The sequence below is a fragment of the Somniosus microcephalus genome, chromosome 9 (assembly GCF_052327205.1).
Source record: "Somniosus microcephalus isolate GS21.2 chromosome 9, FLI_Smic_1.0, whole genome shotgun sequence".
In the NCBI taxonomy this organism is placed as follows: domain Eukaryota; kingdom Metazoa; phylum Chordata; class Chondrichthyes; order Squaliformes; family Somniosidae; genus Somniosus; species Somniosus microcephalus.
In genome coordinates this window covers 150,587,480-150,606,508 of record NC_140995.1, presented here as the reverse complement: position 1 = coordinate 150,606,508, position 19,029 = coordinate 150,587,480, and the positions used below count along the sequence as shown (strand labels likewise).

Below are 19,029 nucleotides of genomic sequence, written 5' to 3'. Positions count from 1 at the left end.
TGTGCAATTATTTTCGCACAATTTCAGATTAATTTCAATTGGATGGTGGGGTCGAGAAATGAGCCAGAACCCAGACTACTGGGTTTCCACCCCTTTAACGTCGCCCAGAAAATTACACTCAGGGTGGGGGGTGGCAGCTCACATCATTCCCTTAGCATAATGTTTTTTTTTACGTATGCTACTTAGAGGAAGAGGGAGAGGATGAAGTATTTTTGGATGCCACGGAAATGGTACTTCATTGCAGGACAAGTGCCCCTGTCCACTGTGACCCTGCCAACAGAATATGTCAACGACAAAGAATTATCTGGACCTTACTTAGGAGCAATGCCTACAGAGGGTACAGCCCAATATTTCCTGGGTAGCACTTATGCAGAGCTATGTAAACAAGAGGTTTCGGCGGAAGGATCTTGGAAGCGGCGTAAACGAGTGAGGAAATTCATATGTAGCGATGTTTCAGCATAAAACCTGCATATATCAGTTATGTGCAAAATTCCTCAGGGAAAACCAGTGCAATGCTGCTCTTATGGCATAGTTGCAGCGGAACTTTCCTGGAAATTCTGGACCGTATAGGGAAGTAGTGGTGGAGTACAGGATAGAGGACAACCTGCAGCCCAACGCTAGGGCATGAACGACACTGTTAAAAGTGCTAAAAGTGACTACCACCCTGAACTTTTGTGACTCTGGCTCTTTCCATGGGGCCAATGGGGTATCAGTAACATCAGTCAGTCTGCAGTGCATAGTTGTATAAAGCAAACGAATTATTCATTGTTTACCTGTGTAAGCAGGTAAATCACTGGACATCAGAGAAAAACAGGAGCGAGCTCTAGGTTTTTATTAAATAACAGGGTTCCTTAAAGTGTCATTGACGTACCTATAGAGCCCTACATGCTCCTGCATACAAAACAGTCTCATACACGTTTCTATCTACTTTGTCCGATCTCTTCATAATTTTAAACAGCTCTATTAAATTATTCTTTATTCTCCTTTATCTAAGTGAAAATAACCACAATTTTTCCAAGTCTTTCTTCATATTTGTATTTCCTCATACCAGTGGATCTGCACTGAGCTCTCCATTAGCTCAACATCCTTCCTATAGTGTGGAGCTCAAAATTGTGCACAGGACTCCCACTGTGATCTTATTAAGGTTTTATACAGATTCACCATTACATCTCAACTTTTATAATGGCCCGGATTTTGCGGTGGTAATGACATCAAAACTGCCAGCGTTCGCTATCATTACCCCTCTGAAACTTACCGTAACTTCAGGATTTAGTGCATGTGCAGATAAACACAGAAATTCTGAAGCTGCTGTCAGTCATTCACTGCTCCAACACAGGCTGCGCTGTGGAACTTCCCATAGCTGGCAATCAGTGAAATCACTTGAACTGACGAAATCGTCACCTTTTCCTCTCTAATATCGATGTTAAACACCCCATGAAAAGTTAAGCCTTGTTGAAAGTGGTGTAACTGGGATATTAATGGCGTATTAACTGCTGAACAACAATTCTGGCCCTGAAAAACTAATTTTATATTTGTGGAATGTCAAATTTCTCCATTATGATAAAAATGACTAGATTTTAAAAATAATAAAAATATTTTTTACATTTTTTAAAAGTTTGTTTATGATATTTCAGCTTCTACCTTAACCCCATGTGTATGTCACAATCTTTATTTCACTCTCTGTAAAAAAATGTTAAAGTGCATGATAAAAGCTGCTTTTTATTTCCTGGCTGACCACATATTCCGGGCCATTGTATACATCTTGCCATATAACCCATTCCATTAGCTTTTTCTTCTGGCCTGAAACACTTGAGGTGCTGCTTTTAATGTTTTGCGAATCTGAACCTCCCAAAGCCTTCTGCTCTTTAAAGTGTATGATTAAAGCCCACGTCACCCAGCTTTCCACCATTCAAAGAATAATTATTCGTTTCTCACCAAAACGTACCATCTCATATTTACTGACATTGAATTCCATCTGGCACTTATTTTTTTTACTCATTCCACCAGCTTGTCAATGTCTTCTTGTAGCTTGCTTTGGTCCTCAGAATTATTTACTATGCCTCCTATTTTAGTATCATCTGCAAATATGGAAGGTGCTCCCTCTAGTTCTACATCCAAATGAGATATTTACGCAGTGAACTAAAGCAGTTCCACTTTTGATCTGTCCTGAAATCCTAGTCAGTTTCCTCCCTTTTAACTAGGTTTTAATCCAATTTGCTACCCTCTCCATAATTCTATAGCTCTCAATCTTCTCCAATAGTCTCCTGCGTGCTATCTTGTCAAAGGATTCTGAAGGTCCGTGTACACCACATCCACTGCATTTTCTCTCCCACCATATCTGCAACCTCCTCAAAGAATTGTTAGGTTTGTCAAGCAGAATCTTCCCCATTGAAATCTGTGTTGAATGCTTTTAATTATTTTCTTTTCATTTAGATATTTAGGGCTAGATTTTCAGTTGCTTGCGCCAGCAGTTAGCGCCTTAAGAGAAGTGATTTTCGGGCGCTATGCGTGTAGCGCCTGGGCGCAGCGCAGTTTGCGCCCCGCCCCAAATTAAGTTGCCCGTTAGCGCCGGCGCAAAGTTTAGCGGCCGCCCGGATGCGCGCGCAGAAAATGACGTCACATCCTCGTGCAACGCCCTTTGGCCGCCCCGAATGCAAACTTCAGTCGGACCGCCCCATTGTGCGGCTGGCGTCCAGAGCGTTTGTAAAATGGAACGCAACTCACTCTGGGGAGCGCAAATTAAAGGGCACTCTGCATGTGTTGTGTGGAAGTCTCCAATGTGTTGTTGTGAACGGTGTATTTACCGGCACATCATTATTCCTCCTCCTCCTCCTCCTCCTCCTCCTCCTCCTCCTCCTCCTCCTCCTCCTCCTCCTCCTCCTCCTCCTCCTCCTCCTCCTCCTCCTCCTCCCCTTTGAAAAAAACCACATGCACCCTTCCCCTTTAAGAGCGCACTGGCACCAGAGTGTCTGCCGTGCGCTGCGCCCGAGCTCGGGTGTTGCGCTCTCCACCGCCGGCTTAGCGCCTAAAGATACTAGTGGAACGCCTCTTTTAGCGCTCCACCAACCTCTTAGGGCGAAGCCACTGAATTTCCGGCAACAGGGCGCTACTTTGGGGCGGGCGCTAACTTCGGGCGGGCGCTAAGGTTAGCGCCCCAAAACTGTCTATACTGAAAATCTAGCCCCTAGTACTTTCATCTTTAATTAAAGATACCAAAATGTCCCCTACCAGAAATGGTAAACTAACTGACCTGTAGTTACCCATTCAATAAGATCATGGCTGATCATCGACCTCAACTCCACTTTCCCGCCCCATCTCCATATCCCTTGATTTCCCTAGAGTCCAAAAATGTATCTATCTCAGCCTTGAATATCATCAACGATTCAGCACTCACAGCCCTCTGGGGCAGAAAATTCCAAAGATTCACAACCCTCTGAGTGAAGAAAATCATCCTCATCTCAGTCTTAAATGGCCTACCCCTTATCCTGAGGCTATGCCCCCTAGTTCTAGACACTTCAGCCAGGGGAAAAAACCTTTCAGCATCTACCCTGTCAATCCCCTTCAGAGTCTTGTATGTTTCAATGAGATCACCTCTCATTCTTCTAAACTCCAGAGAGTATCGGCCCATTCTACACAATCTCTCATCATAGGACAGCCCTCTCATCTCAGGAATCAATCTAGTGAACCTTTGTTGCACCGCCTCCAAGGCAAGTATATCCTTCCTTAGATAAGGAGACCAAAGCTGTGCACAGTACTCCAGGTGTGGTCCCACCAGTGTAAAGCTCGCAAAATTATACAGATTCCCCCAAAGTAAGAAAATAAGAGATATTGGCCTAGAAATTCACTAGCCTTAGCGCCGCTTTTGAGGCGCTAGAGGGACTAGCGCCAGAGTTATGGCCATTTGAAAAATTGAGTGGGGCCCTAAAGCGGCGTTGCACCGGTAGCGCTGCGCCGGCACCGATGACGTCATCGGTGTGCGCAGCGTCCCGGTTGCCGTGGTAACCCGCCCGAACTCCGAAATTGAGTTGCGGCCGCCTCGCCCGTGGCAGCCGCAAGCAACGTTCTGTAAAAGGTGCCTTGCTGAAGTTAGCGCCGGCGCATTAAGGTCGCGCGGCGGCCGGCCGCTTCCCCGGCGGCCGCCTGCCCGCACCTCCCTCCCCGGACTCCTCCAAGACCCCCCCGCGGCACAGATGCATGTGGGCCGCGAGCCCGGCACTTCTCCGAGGTGCCGGGTTCATTTTTATTCAGCCGTCAACGGCCAGCGGTCGGGTGCAGGCAGCTCCTCCTTAACGGAAGGAGGAGGCCTGCACTTCCCCAGCCTGCCGCACCGCATCGGGCGCTGCAGCGCCGGAACAGCGCCGCAATGGGGCAGGTAGCGCCCATTGGAAGGCGCTGAAACCCTCCAGTAGCGCCGGCAGCCGTTTGGGCGCGGCGCTACTGAATTTTTGGCGCGCGCAGGGGGACTTAGCGCCGGCACTAACTTCCGGCGCTAAAGCCCTGGCTGCGCCAAAACCCAATTTCTAGGCCATTGGCCTAGAAATTGGGTTTTGGCTTAGCCAGGGCTTTAGCGCTGGAAATTAGTGCCGGCGCTAAGTCCCCTGCGTGCGCCAAAAATTCAGTGGCGCCACGCCCAAACAGCTGCCGGCGCTACTGAAGGGTCTTAGCGCCTGGAAAAGGGTGCTAACTGCCGTTTCGCGCTGCAATTCCGGCGCTGCGGCACCCGATGCGGTGCGGCAGGCTGGGGAAGTGCAGGCCTCCTCCTTCCGTTAAGGAGGAGCTGCCTGCACCCGGCCGCGGCCCGCGCAAATCTGCTTAAAAATGAGCCCGGCACCTCGGACAAGTGCCGGGCTTGCATCTGTTCCGGGGGGGGGGGGGGGAGAAGTCCGGGGAGGGAGCTGCGGGCAGGCGGCCGGCGGGAAAGCGGCCGGCCGCCGCGGGGCCTTTAATGAGCCGGCGCTAACTGCAGTAAGGCACCTCTGACAAAACGCTGGTTGCGGCTGCCACGGGCGAGGCGGCCGCAACTCAATTTCGGAGTTCGGGCGGGTTACCACGGCAACCGGGATGCTGCGCACACCGATGACGTCATCGGTGCCGGTGCAGCGCTACCGGAGCAACGCCGATTTAGGGCCCCAGGGAATTTCACTACTGGCCATAACTCCGGCGCAAGGCCCTCTAGCGCCTCAAATGAGGCGCTAAGGCTACTGAATTTTCAGCCGTATGGACTGTTCAAAATAATATTGGGCCAAAAGGGACTTAAAATCAAAACCCCAGGATTTCTGCTAGTTTAAAAGGCATGTTCAGGCCTGTGGAAAAGCTGCAACAAAGGGAATGGGTTGGACACTGTGGGACAGATAGTTTGAGTATTGGAAAGGCCAGATTGTCTGAGAATGTTCTGGGCCATCCCAGCCATTCTACATAAAGACAATCGGCTGAAAATTCAGTAGCCTTAGCGCCTCATTTGAGGCGCTAGAGGGCCTTGCGCCGGAGTTATGGCCAGTAGTGAAATTCCCTGGGGCCCTAAATCGGCGTTGCTCCGGTAGCGCTGCGCCGGCACCGATGACGTCATCGGTGTGCGCAGCGTCCCGGTTGCCGTGGTAACCCGCCCGAACTCCGAAATTGAGTTGCGGCTGCCTCGCCCGTGGCAGCCGCAACCAGCGTTTTGTCAGAGGTGCCTTACTGCAGTTAGCGCCGGCGCATTAAAGGCCCCGCGGCGGCCGGCCGCTTTCCCGCCGGCCGCCTGCCCGCAGCTCCCTCCCCGGACTTCTCTCCCCCCCCCCCGGAACAGATGCAAGCCCGGCACTTGTCCGAGGTGCCGGGCTCATTTTTAAGCAGATTTGCGCGGGCCGCGGCCGGGTGCAGGCAGCTCCTCCTTAACGGAAGGAGGAGGCCTGCACTTCCCCAGCCTGCCGCACCGCATCGGGTGCCGCAGCGCCGGAATTGCGGCGCGAAACGGCAGTTAGCGCCCTTTTCCAGGCGCTAAGACCCTTCAGTAGCGCCGGCAGCCGTTTGGGCGCGGCGCCACTGAATTTTTGGCGCACGCAGGGGACTTAGCGCCGGCACTAATTTCCGGCGCTAAAGCCCTGGCTAAGCCAAAACCCAATTTCTAGGCCAATAGGCCCACGGGAGGACAGTTCCCACCAAAAACCTACAGGGCCATCAAGAACATGAATAATACAATACATGCCACTAGTCAACAAAAGAGACCCTGGCCCCAGCAGGAGAAGACAATCAAACAACAGTTTAAACCACTCAGAAAGATTTCCAAAACCACTTTGCACACTTAAACTGATTTTTGAAGCAATCCCGAAACTAGTTAAAAGCCAAATAAAAATAGATGGGACCAGCCCCGAAACTCAATGAGAATTTAAAACCTATTAAAATTAACGAGCACGCCAAAATTAACAATGGACCAGAGGAGATTTGGCAGTCAGGTAAGCCAGGCCTCAACACAGTATAATTGAGGCCTGCTTGTTCAGTAAAGACAGACAGTTCAAACGGACAGTGTTGTAACCCGAAAAGTGGACCTGGTGTTGTCAGGTCGACACTTAACCCTTTCCCCCTCAGAGCGGACTAAGTGATATACAAAGTCGGTGCTTATCTTTGGTACAGATGACAGACTTCGAGTGAAGGATGGTTCAAAACGGTCTTTAATCACAGTACTGGGGAGAACCTTCTGAGTTTCTCCTCAGATCCGACTCCACCGATTCCCTAGCAACAATCACAGTTATACCAAAAATCAAACTCCCCTCCCTAGGGGCGGGGATAAAGCTTATCAGCATATACAGAGTTATAGCCAAATGGCAATTATAAACCGTAACATTTCATCTTCCTGCGCTCACATTCCCACATTTCTGTTATCAGTTAATTCTGTCACCTCCTGACCATGGGCCTCATTTTATTACTTTACAGCCAGCCATTTGCCCATAGCCAGGTGGTTTCGCTTGTTGAATGTTTTCTTAAGATAGCAGACTTAGTTAAGGGTGCGAGGCCCATACATTCGGCCTTGTCTCGGGTGACTCTCTGCAAAGCAAGCATATCCCAATTAGACTTTGAAGACTGGAACCCTATTGTGTGATTTACTATCAGCCAGTTTTAAGTGGCGCTATCTGCATATGTGCTTGCTCGCCTGAATACCCAACTCCTCCCTCATCTTCCCTCTGCAGTCTAATCTTTCAGCCTTGAAGTCATTTAATCACGTTTAAACCTTTAGCTGAATAAAGAAATACAGACCTCTCTATCGTTTAACTCAGGGTAGGGATTAACCCATTATCTCCACCTTGTACATTGGTGCTGCATTATACATATTCTAATATTAAAACTAATTACGCCTATGGCTAACAAACTAAGGTATAATAGTAATTTGGCTACTTCAGTCCCCCCTTATGGCCCATTGGTCATTTTGACCCAATACGGCCAATGCTGCAGTTTAAGATTGTTTGCTATGAGGACCGTCGCCCTAGTGGTACCAGGCCAGAGTGTCTAGTGCTCATACTTCTGCAATCCTAAACACAATCTTCATAATAATTCTCCTCACGCCCTACCCCTTGTTTGTTGGTGGTTAGCAACAGTGTTTCTTTCTCTTCTTCCTTTGTTATTCGTTTGGTTATGGCCTGTGCTAGGTTGCGGTTCTTTTGCCATCGGCAATATCCACAAAGTAAGAACAAAAGGATCACTAATATGGTGCCTTGCACAACTCCCAGCACGTGTGACATGATTCTGATCCAGGGGTGTATATCGACATTTAGCCCCCAATTCCAGATCTTATTGTACCAAGGAGTTTCCGCTAACGTTGTACCAATGTCTTTTTGTTGTTTCTTTAAGTCTTCCTCTATTTTATGATAATATTTTAAAATTTCCTTCGTTTCCCGCCGTAATTTCTTCCAAGCCTCCTCTTCCTCTAACTTAGGAATTGCCTTGGGCTCTGGTATAACATAAGCTTCAACCTCTTTATTAAGTACCATACTATCAAGTGACCATGTTTTCGTTTCCTGTGGTCTAGGTGGGCGTATATATTGATGTCCTATCTGTGTAAATATCTTTGGGTCAAAACAAAAGTTTGGTTGGGGAATGGGACAAATCAGATCTTGATATTCATATTTCTGTTCAGTCATGGTGACACAAAATGTCCCGTTGTTCCTTGGTGCTACCCTTGTCCGGTGTATTCCCCTTGGGTGTACCTCAAGGGTGCAATTGGTGGTTCTTGTAAATCCGCACTCGGATGTGTCTCCCTCGGTGGGGGGGTGTGTGCACGCCCATGTCCTTCCCTTGTGGTGGCACCCATCCATTACCACCCCCCTTAAGGTTCCATTCTTCTGTTTATTATCTTCATCCCCCGCCCAAAGTGCCTTGGTAGGGACATCATGATATTTAACCCAACTTTCCCTTTGTAGCTCTCCTATATTAATCACGTCGTATAGGGGCTGTCCCTCTTCCGAGAGTTGTGGGATTGCTAGTACAAAGCCAATCACCTTAGTCCATGGGGTCAGACAATTGCCTGCCCGGTATACTTGTCCCATTTTACGCCCCTTACATAGGCTTTTATTTGTGTCAATCCAAGGTTTCAGATCCTCATTAGTAATCCAGTCAGGGATCTGTCCATTATTTATTTGCCTCATGTTATGCTGAGCATTTGACAGTAGCCATGAGCCATACATGGCACATACTAGTTCTTTATGGGTTTGGCGAGAAGCATTGTCAAGTCGATCAATAATTGTATTGATTGTTTCTGCATGGGGGGCTACTACCTCTTCCACCCCCAACAATTGCATTATTGTTTGTTTTCCTGCCAGTGCCAATTGCTGACTATTTCCAGTGGCTTGTTTTAGTAGCCTTTTTATTTTTGCTTGTAGTTCCTCTACTCCTTCATTTACTCCTTCTATGTCCAAGCTATTAACTGTTGCTAACCCGGCCGCATACCCTGCTCCGGCCATTTCCAATACTCCCCGTTTCTTACGTCTTTGTAAGAGAGATTTTCCCTGTGGACCCTCTAATTGTTTTACCCACAGGGAGTTCCATATTTGTTTTGTATGATTGTTACACATCGCGGGCATCTCTAAAATACTCATATTAATGGCAGGCTTAACTCTGTGTTACACTAAAGTACACCTCATCCGGTGTTTTCCTTATCACTAACCCCCCTCGACAATGGCAATACTTATGTTCATCCTTAGGATCAAGGCGAGGACGCTCTATCTCATTCCGGACGTCCAATGTTCCTGTAATTACAAAAAGGGGGCTGGTCGTCACCAGCCAGGTAGAATTATTCTGCTCTTATCCCTTTTATCAGTTCAAAATGCTGTACATCGGGTTCATTTCTTGTTCTGTGGCTCTGTCCCCAGACATACCTGAAGATGCAAACTATGGCATATAACATTGTCATCATACACGTCCCATTATTGATATATGTAGTAACTCCCCTTCCCATTCTTTATATCTTCTAGTATATTCCTCACTCTGCTCAAAAAGGGCACCATCTCTGGTTTCCTCATTGTCTTTCTTATATATTTTTAACTGAGTCCAGTGTTTCCACCTTCCTTTACCCATTCCGGACCCATCTACACGAGCGCATGTGTCACTATTCATTAATACTTTGTAAGGCCCTGACCATCTGGGTGCTAGCCCCGGTTTGGCTGGTATTATTTTTGCCATCACCTTGCTCCCTACAGCTGGGACCTCCTTCTGGTCGTCCCGTGCATCTTGTTCTAGATCCCGTATAATCTGTTGGTCTTTGGCCTCATGTCTGAGAGCATTGTAATTGCGTACACAATTGTTTAATAAATCTCCTAATTCTATCCTTCAGGGGCCCGACATCCTCAGCCCCGGTAGCGACTCCTTCCGGCAGTGTCATTGCTCGTCTGGTCATTAGTTCGAAAGGTGTCAGCCCCGTGGTTCTATTCGGAGTTGCTCTAAGTCTCATCAGTATACTTGGGAGTAACTCCGCCCATCCCTTCCCCGTGTCTTCTATTGCTTTAGCTAAGGATAATTTCAAAGTCCGGTTCATCCTTTCCACCATCCCTGAACTCTGAGGGTGGTATGGTATGTGGAACCTTTGTCTAATACCTAATAATGCACATGTTTCCTTTATAACCTTCCCTGTAAAGTGTGTTCCCTGGTCTGAATCAATTTGCAGCGGGACCCCCCATCGTGGTACAACCTCCTCTGCCATTATTCGTGCTACGGTCGTTGCCGTGCAATCTCTAGTGGCGAATGCTTCAACCCATCTAGTAAATTGATCTATTATTACCAAACAGTACATTTTCCCCTTTGATTTCGGTAGAGGTCCAGTAAAGTCTATCTGCAGCTTCTCCCATGGGCCTCTTGGTCTCGGCTGATGTCCCCACTTTACCATGACAGGTTTCCCTATGTTATACTGTACACATATGGGGCAGTGTCTACAGAATCTGTCCACAGCTTGTTTCATTCCGGGCCACCACCAGCATCGCTGGAGGTTGTTTAACATATTGGATATACCTGTGTGTTGCCTGCCATGGTACATTTTCATTCATTCTTGTTGTATACAGCCTGGTGCACATATCTGCTGCTCTTTCCTCCATATTCCCCTTTGTTCCCATAGCTGTTTCTCCTCCTGGGATACTTCCTTATGTAATTTGGATATATCTATATCTTCTGGCAATGCAGTTATAGCAGCTATGTCTATCTGTATTTCTGGTTCTGTGTTGCTCTTGTTTGCTGCTGCAATCTGTTGTTCCACCACTTTTCTGGCTGCAAGGTCGGCGGCTCTGATTCCCCTTTCTGTGGGGGAGTTCCCCCTCTGGTGGGCTTTTACCTTCACTACAGCTGTTTCAGTGGGTAACCCTGAGGCAGCTACTAATTCCTTTACTAATTCCTCATACTGTATGGGTTTGCCACCTGAGGCAATATACCCCCTTCTACTCCAGGCTGCCATATAATCATGTACTATGCCAAAGGCATAGTGACTATCAGTATAGATATTCACCCGTTTCCCTGCTGCCAATTTTAATGCTTCTGTCAATGCTGTCAGCTCGGCAACCTGCGCTGAACTACCCCCGGGCAATCTTCCTTCCCTCTGGACAGTGCCATCTCCGGTCACCACGGCCCAACCTGTGCTGAACTACCCCCGGGCAATCTTCCTTCCCTCTGGACAGTGCCATCTCCGGTCACCACGGCCCAACCTGTGCTGAACTACCCCCGGGCAATCTTCCTTCCCTCTGGACGGTGCCATCTCCGGTCACCACGGCCCAACCTGCGCTGAACTACCCCCGGGCAATCTTCCTTCCCTCTGGACAGTGCCATCTCCGGTCACCACGGCCCAACCTGTGCTGAACTACCCCCGGGCAATCTTCCTTCCCTCTGGACAGTGCCATCTCCGGTCACCACGGCCCAACCTGTGCTGAACTACCCCCGGGCAATCTTCCTTCCCTCTGGACGGTGCCATCTCCGGTCACCACGGCCCAACCTGCGCTGAACTACCCCCGGGCAATCTTCCTTCCCTCTGGACGGTGCCATCTCCGGTCACCATGGCCCAACCTGCGCTGAACTACCCCCGGGCAATCTTCCTTCCCTCTGGACGGTGCCATCTCCGGTCACCATGGCCCAACCTGCGCTGAACTACCCCCGGGCAATCTTCCTTCCCTCTGGACGGTGCCATCTCCGGTCACCACGGCCCAACCTGTTCGTGGTGTTCCGTTAACATATTTACGGGACCCGTCCACATATAGCTCTAGGTCTGCCTGTGTCAGAGGCAACTCCCTGATTCTGTCTACATATTCTGGCTCTTCCTCACTGGTGCAACAGTGTTCCTCTCCCTCCACTCCCATCATGGCTGCGGGGTTCTGGCTCATATCTCTAACTATCTGTATGGATTTATCTCTGGGTAACAGGACAGCCTCCCAAGCAGTCTCCTGGCCGTTTGAGACGGTGTTGCAAGTTATAAGATAACTTCCATTTATCAAATCCTAATTCTCCTTCTGTTACTGTGGGGCAATATTAACTTAACATTAAGAAACTTAAATTTAATAATGTCCAATATCTTTAAATTCTATTCAGTAATACTGAAGTTGTTGCTTGGTGAACTCAAACAGCTGTCAGTGGAAAGGGTTAACTCCTTTGCAGGCTTTTGAAGGTGGAGCTAAACATTATTGCGTCACTTCACGCAACCCAAAAAACATCCCTGACTGAAAGACAGTTGTGGTTTCGCACTTTGATTCAACATGAACATTTGGGCTTCATTGGTCAGATTCCCTCTCTCAGTTGATCGTTTAGCTGCCCATCCTCTTGTGTGCTTTAATTTATTATTACGCACTCTTTGGGTAGGAGAGAGGTTCCCACTAATTCCTTGATTATATTCTTGTGTCTTACGGGTCCTTCTCCTGGTGTCAGATATTCCTGCCTACTCCCGGCTATCATGTAATCAGACACCACCCCAAAGGCATTCCGACTATCTATATAGGTTTACACTTTTTCCTTTGGCTACTCGCCTTTGATCAAATTCTGTATAGGCTGGGCCATTTCTGCTTTGTTTCCCGGGCCTGCCTGTTTGTTTAATTTATAATCTGGTGGCCAGTACACTTCATTCGCTTTAGGGTCGACTAAAGCTCCTACTTCTCGCAGTATGTCTATCCCTAAGATTGTCCCTTCAGCGTTCTCGCATACCCACAACTGTGTAGGAATTATTATACATTCAATTTCTAGTAAGACTGTTTCGCTCTTATAAGCCCTGATTCTTCGTCCACCGATTCCTGCTATACTAACTGAAAGTTTCGTTCGGGGCAAGGGTAAGTCTGTCAACGAGATTGTGGCTCCTGTGTCTATTAACATTTTGCACTGCCGGCCCCCTACCAATGCGTTAACAAACATCCTTGGATCCCCCTCCCCTCTCTGGCGCGGTCCCTTCCTGCTGCCATCTCTAGCTGCTTGTAAATAATCAAAGCACTCAGCCAGTCCTAATGCCCCTCCCATCTGTTTTTGGGCATTTGTCTCTTCCCTTGTGTTATTAGGTGTCCTAGGTAGATTTCTTCGTCCTTCCCTACCTGTACCTTTCTAGGGTTTAACTTTAGTCCCACATTCTGTAGGGCTCCCAATACCATAGTTAATTAAATATTTTAGAGGGACCTGCCACTTTACACCAATTTACACCAACCAGAAATTCACTGTGGCCACAATGAAAATCTGGTTTTAATAGGTTAATTTACCTCATAACCCCAGGGTTAAATCTTAGACTGAAACTTAACCTTTTGTTAAACAAACCTTTTGTTGCTCTTCTCAGTTTTTTTTTACACTCCAGCTTAACTTAAATTGTAGTAGGTTTTTTATTCTGGGGCACAATCTTATTCGCACATTTTTAAAACTTCCAAAATCCAAGACAAGACAAAGGGTTAAATGCTTTTTTTAACACAGAGAAGTGGGTGGAGCTAAAACACACAGCAGACACCCTTTTTTAAAACGACAGACTTTCAGACAAGGAATGTTATAACCTCTTAAACATTCATAGTCAGGAAAACTTTCACACTTTAACACAATTTTTTTCTTCTTTATTTCTGCATCCTTTTTAGGCATTCTGTATAGCTTCTGACTTACTTCTCAATGGTTCTTATATTACCCTATCACTCACTCACACACGCACACACACTTACGCCGGCACACTGAGGATTCGCCGCCTCTCGGCTCATTCGTAGGTCGTTCCAACCCACTTATCTACCTCTTTATCCTAGAGGCCCTGCTGTCTCAACAGCTCAGAGGATTCGCCGCCTCCCGGCACACCAGACCGCACCCCCCTTTCTCGAGTCTGTCTCTGCCCACTTCAGTTCTTTTAATCACAGCCTTACCGGATCTCACAGTACGTTCTGAGCTTTCTAATTTATGGGTGGTAATTTAAACGTACTCACCCTTCTTAGCTCGTCGTTCCTGTGGACCGGTCAGAGTCTGTGATCCTGTTCGTGACGCCAATTGTTGTAACCCGAAAAGTGGACCTGGTGTTGTCAGGTCAACACTTAACCCTTTCCCCCTCAGAGCGGACTAAGTGATATACAAAGTCGACGTTTATCTTTGGTACAGATGACAGACTTCGAGTGAAGGATAGTTCAAAACGGTCTTTATTCACAGTACTGGGGAGAACCTTCTGAGTTTCTCCTCAGATCCGACTCCACTGATTCCCTAGCAACAATCACAGTTATACCAAAAATCAAACTCCCCTCCCTAGGGGCGGGGATAAAGCTTATCAGCATATACAGAGTTATAGCCAAATGGCAATTATAAACCGTAACATTTCATCTTCCTGCGCTCACATTCCCACATTTCTGTTATCAGTTAATTCTGTCACCTCCTGACCATGGGCCTCATTTTATTACTTTACAGCCAGCCATTTGCCCATAGCCAGGTGGTTTCGCTTGTTGAATGTTTTCTTAGGATAGCAGACTTAGTTAAGGGTGCGAGGCCCATACATTTGGCCTCGTCTCGGGTGACTCTCTGCAAAGCAAGCATATCCCAATTAGACTTTGAAGACTGGAACCCTATTGTGTGATTTACTATCAGCCAGTTTTAAGTGGCGCTATCTGCATATGTGCTTGCTCGCCTGAATACCCAACTCCTCCCTCATCTTCCCTCTGCAGTCTAATCTTTCAGCCTTGAAGTCATTTAATCACGTTTAAACCTTTAGCTGAATAAAGAAATACAGACCTCTATATCGTTTAACTCAGGGTAGGGATTAACCCATTATCTCCACCTTGTACATTGGTGCTGCATTATACATGTTCTAATATTAAAACTAATTACGCCTATGGCTAACAAACTAAGGTATAATAGTAATTTGGCTACTTCAGACAGTTCAACAGAGAGTCAGTGAGGACACAGCTCAAGAAGGTTCAAGTTCAGTGCAGGAGAGAGAATGTACGGTTCAGAAAGAGTACTACTCATTATCATCATCACCGTACATAGTCGGAGGATCAGAGACTTGAGGAAAGAAGAACGAAACGAAAGGAAAACGAAATTGTGGGAACCAAAGGCCTCAAGAAACCAACAACTAACAATATTACTACCAATTAGGTAATATTGAGCCACCGCGACCAACAAGAAACCAACCAATGAGAAGTTGAAAATTTGCAAGTTTGTTTCCACTCTACAAGCTAGTCTGACTTACCCCTGGGTAAGATTTGACACAAAAGACTCTAAAAACTATACCTAACCAAAGGAAATTGATTACTTACCCAATAAATCCAACTACGCATCCAACCGCATCAGCGGACAGGCAAAGGCTGAAAACCCAATGCAGGTGCAGTCTTCCACCACGTCCGGGGTACGGCAGGCCCCAACTGCCACAACTAACGAGAACCCCGAAATCGCGAACCTCTACAATTTGTCAAGAAAGTCGTTTGGTGAGCATTTCCTGGTCCTCTGGAATTCAACCTAGTTAGAATAGTGGGATTGGGAGGGGTAAGGTATTTTTGTCTATTGTCATTCTCCCTCGCAGATTCCGAAGTGTTCCCCCTTTTAGAGTATAAGTTTTATTGTATTGTATATTTTCCTGTCTCAAAATAAAATCTAAATTCATTTGACCAAATCAGGTGTCTGTTGCAATTTCATTACAACCCCGAAATAAGTCCAAAGTCTAGAACCAAGGGAGTGGGAGTGATTCAAACTGCTCAGGGAGTCAGAGGTGAAGCTGACCCCACACACCACCCCTTACACCAGGGTCCTGTACAATTGTAGCAAGACTTCCTTACTCTTATACTCTAACCCCCTTGTAATAAAGGCCAACATGCCATTTGCCTTCCTCATTGCTTGCTGTACCTGCAGGCTAGCTTTCGGTGTTTCTTGCACGAGGACACCCAAATCTTTCTGAACACCAACATTTGAAAGTTTCTCACCATTTAAAAAATATTCCTTTTTTCTATTCTTCCCACCAAAGTGAATAATCTCACATTTCCCTACATTATACTCCATCTGCCATCTTACTGCCTGTACTGGTCTCACTAGATGTAACTCCTAGCCAGCTATCCAGTCAGCTAAACACTCATTCAAATAACTCCTCGAGAAGCAGGGTGTTGTTTTAAAGCTTTACTTGAATAAAAATGTGAAACTGTAAACAAAGACAAAGTATGTTTTGTACACAGAGGTAAGTACTATGCATTAGATGTTACATAAGATGCAAAAACATGTTTATGAAAACAGAATAGACTGCTTAACACAGATAAGTAGATAACTGTATAAGTAAATAGCACTGAAGCTAACCCTTAGTAGCTAGCAGCTAATAAACTTCTTATTGACAAAGTATTGCCAAAATACTATACCGACAAGGTTGTTATTATGTTACCAAACAAGGATACTTACAGACATTGCGTCTTACTTAGCGTATAAGGAAGGATGGAGGAGGATAGAAAACAAGCTGCCACACGTGGACCTTGTTCACACCTGAGAAAACACTTCCTCGAATACTACTTCCGGTGCAGACAGGAAGAAGGTCAAATAACACACTGCTATACAATAACTACCACTAGGGGCACTACCTACATCTAACAAGTCCAGAATACCGCCCACTCACTTAGTCTATCTATATCCCTTTGCAGACTCTTTGGGGGTGATTTTCATTCAGAAGTCACTGTAGATTCTGAGATTCTGAGATTCTGAGAAGTCGGGTTGGAGGCGGGACTACAACTTTCGGGGTTGTAGTCCCGCCTCCATCGTGATGCGGCCAATCCACGCGATTTTAACTTGATTGACCTTGTTGAGACCGCCCAGCGGGCTCAGCAGGCCAATTAAGGGCCACCCGGCAACAGGTGACGTCACAGACTGAAATTTCATCTGTCAAGACATTTTGACAGATGAAATATCAGTGTTTCACAGCTGTTTGAAGCTGTCAAACACTGACAGTCTTACTTCTAACCTGAGTCCTTCTCCACAGACTCAGTTAGAAATCTCTCCTGCACAGAAAGCTGCAGGCTGTCACTTTTGACAGTTCGCAGCCGTTCTGCTTTCTGTGCCAGTTAGATGATAGACTCCCGAAACCTAGAGGAAGGAAGGTTTAAAAGGTAAGTACAGGTAATTTAAACTTCTTTACACACTTTAGACACACCAAACACACTTACCTTTGCACTCATGCACCCATCACTCACCTGAACACTGACATCTTGATCCCTCCAAGTCCTTCAACCCGACGGCTCGACTCCTCTAACTTGGCATAGTTTGGAGCCGTCGGAAATCCCCCACTTCAAGCTTTAAAATAGGGATTAGGCTAAAAACTGCCTGTTAACTACCTGTTAACAGGCAGTTAATTGGCACTAATCCCCTTCCCGCCTCGGGTAGGCAGGTCCCAGTGTGGGGCGGGTACCTGCCTCCTTTGAAACTTACATGGAGGCGGGTTGGGGGCGGGATGGTGTCTGGACCCCCGAATTCGGGACTTTAACCCCCCCGCACGCCTCCAAACCCGACTCCACGGGTCAATGAAAATTGACCCCTTTGTGTTCTCCTCACAGCTTACTGTCCCACCTAGTTTTGTATTAGCAGCAAACTTGGATACATTATGTAATGATATCAGCAAATAATGATGCCTTACCAGCATATTTGCCTGATTGATTATTTATGCCTGACCAGCAGAGGGCATGTGAGAGACAAGCAGTTTAGTTTTAGTTTTGTTTTAGATGGATCTCTAGGATGGTGTCTCCTGTAATGCTGTTAACTGAGTTGAACATACTTTAGATAAAAAGTCATTCTCTTTCATGAATGTGTCATCATTGAACCCACATACAAATCAATACATGGTGTCAGAAGTGATTGAAAGAGATGAAGAGGAAAAATCTGAAGTTAAATCAGCTCTCCACATATTAGCAAGCCAAAAGAAAACATCGTTACTTACCATTGGAGAATAGCTAACGAAGTGAAAAAATGGTAGGATTACACCCACCGGCGAAGCTTCAGTTGACAGGTAATGTGGGTGAAAATTGGAGGAGATTCAAACAACGTTTGGAGTTGTATTTATCAGCAATCGGAGCTGACGAGAAAAGTGATAAAATGAAAGCGTCAGTGTTCTTACATGTCGTGGGTGATGAAGCGCTGGAGGTGTATAATAACTTCACATTCACTGCTGATGGAGACAAAATGAAGTTGGATAAAATAATGGAACAGTTTGAGGCCTACTGCATACCTAAACGTAACGTGACGTTTGAGAGGCACAGATTTTTCACATGTGTACAGAAAACAGGAGAGACTATTGATCAGTATGTGACTGAACTGAGAAACCGAAGCAAAACATGTGAATTTGGGGGACTGACAGACTCGCTGATAAAAGACAGACTGGTGTGTGGTATTCCAGATAATGGTCTAAGGGAAAGACTGCTAAGAGAGCAAAATCTAGACCTGGGAAAAGCCATAGCACCGTGTAGGGCTACAGAGACTGTGAAGTCGCAGGCAAAGGAGCTGTTCAGTGACAGTAGCTGCAACGTGGATGCCGTGAGAAAGAACGGACACAAACCGTTTAACAAAAAGAGCGCCAATGTGAAAAAAGAGGCGTGGCCAGCGAACAAAAATGAAAGGGGCAATCGAAAGTCATGTAGCCGATGCGGTACACAGCATCCACCAAAAAAGTGTCCAGTATATGGTAAAACATGCAATAGTTGCAACAAAAACAACCATTATGCCCGTTGCTGTAAGAACCAAGCGCAACAAAGCAAGGTCCATACAATAGATGAAAGCGAGATAGAGGAGTTCTATGTAGATGTTGTGTCTGAAAACAAAAAAAGAAAGAAGAGACTGGATGTTGACACTAAAAGTGAATGACATACACATTCCATTTAAATTGGATACTGGAGCACAAGTTAATGTGATATCAGAGACTGATTTTAAGAAAATTAGACCCAGACCAAAGATACATGGAATAAAAGTGAAAGTGACAGGATACTCAGGTACTGATATACCAGTGAAAGGAAGATGCATTGTCAAAGTGACACACAAGGACAGAGAGCACACGCTAGCATTAATCATGGTGCCAAAGGATGTGCAAGCCATACTAGGTTTAAAAGCCTGTGAGAGACTGAACCTGGTAAAGAGAGTCCTCGTTGT

At 46.5% G+C, this 19,029-nt stretch overlaps 1 pseudogene across 1 annotated transcript in view; it reads left to right on the top strand.

The window, feature by feature from the left end:
• LOC147112771 (amine sulfotransferase-like) overlaps window positions 1-19,029 on the top strand; it is a 43,013-nt pseudogene that overhangs the window by 18,370 nt on the left and 5,614 nt on the right. Inside the window, exon 5 of the transcript XR_015079643.1 lies at window positions 187-337. The product of XR_015079643.1 is annotated as an amine sulfotransferase-like (transcript). The remainder of the gene's footprint in view (window positions 1-186; window positions 338-19,029) is intronic.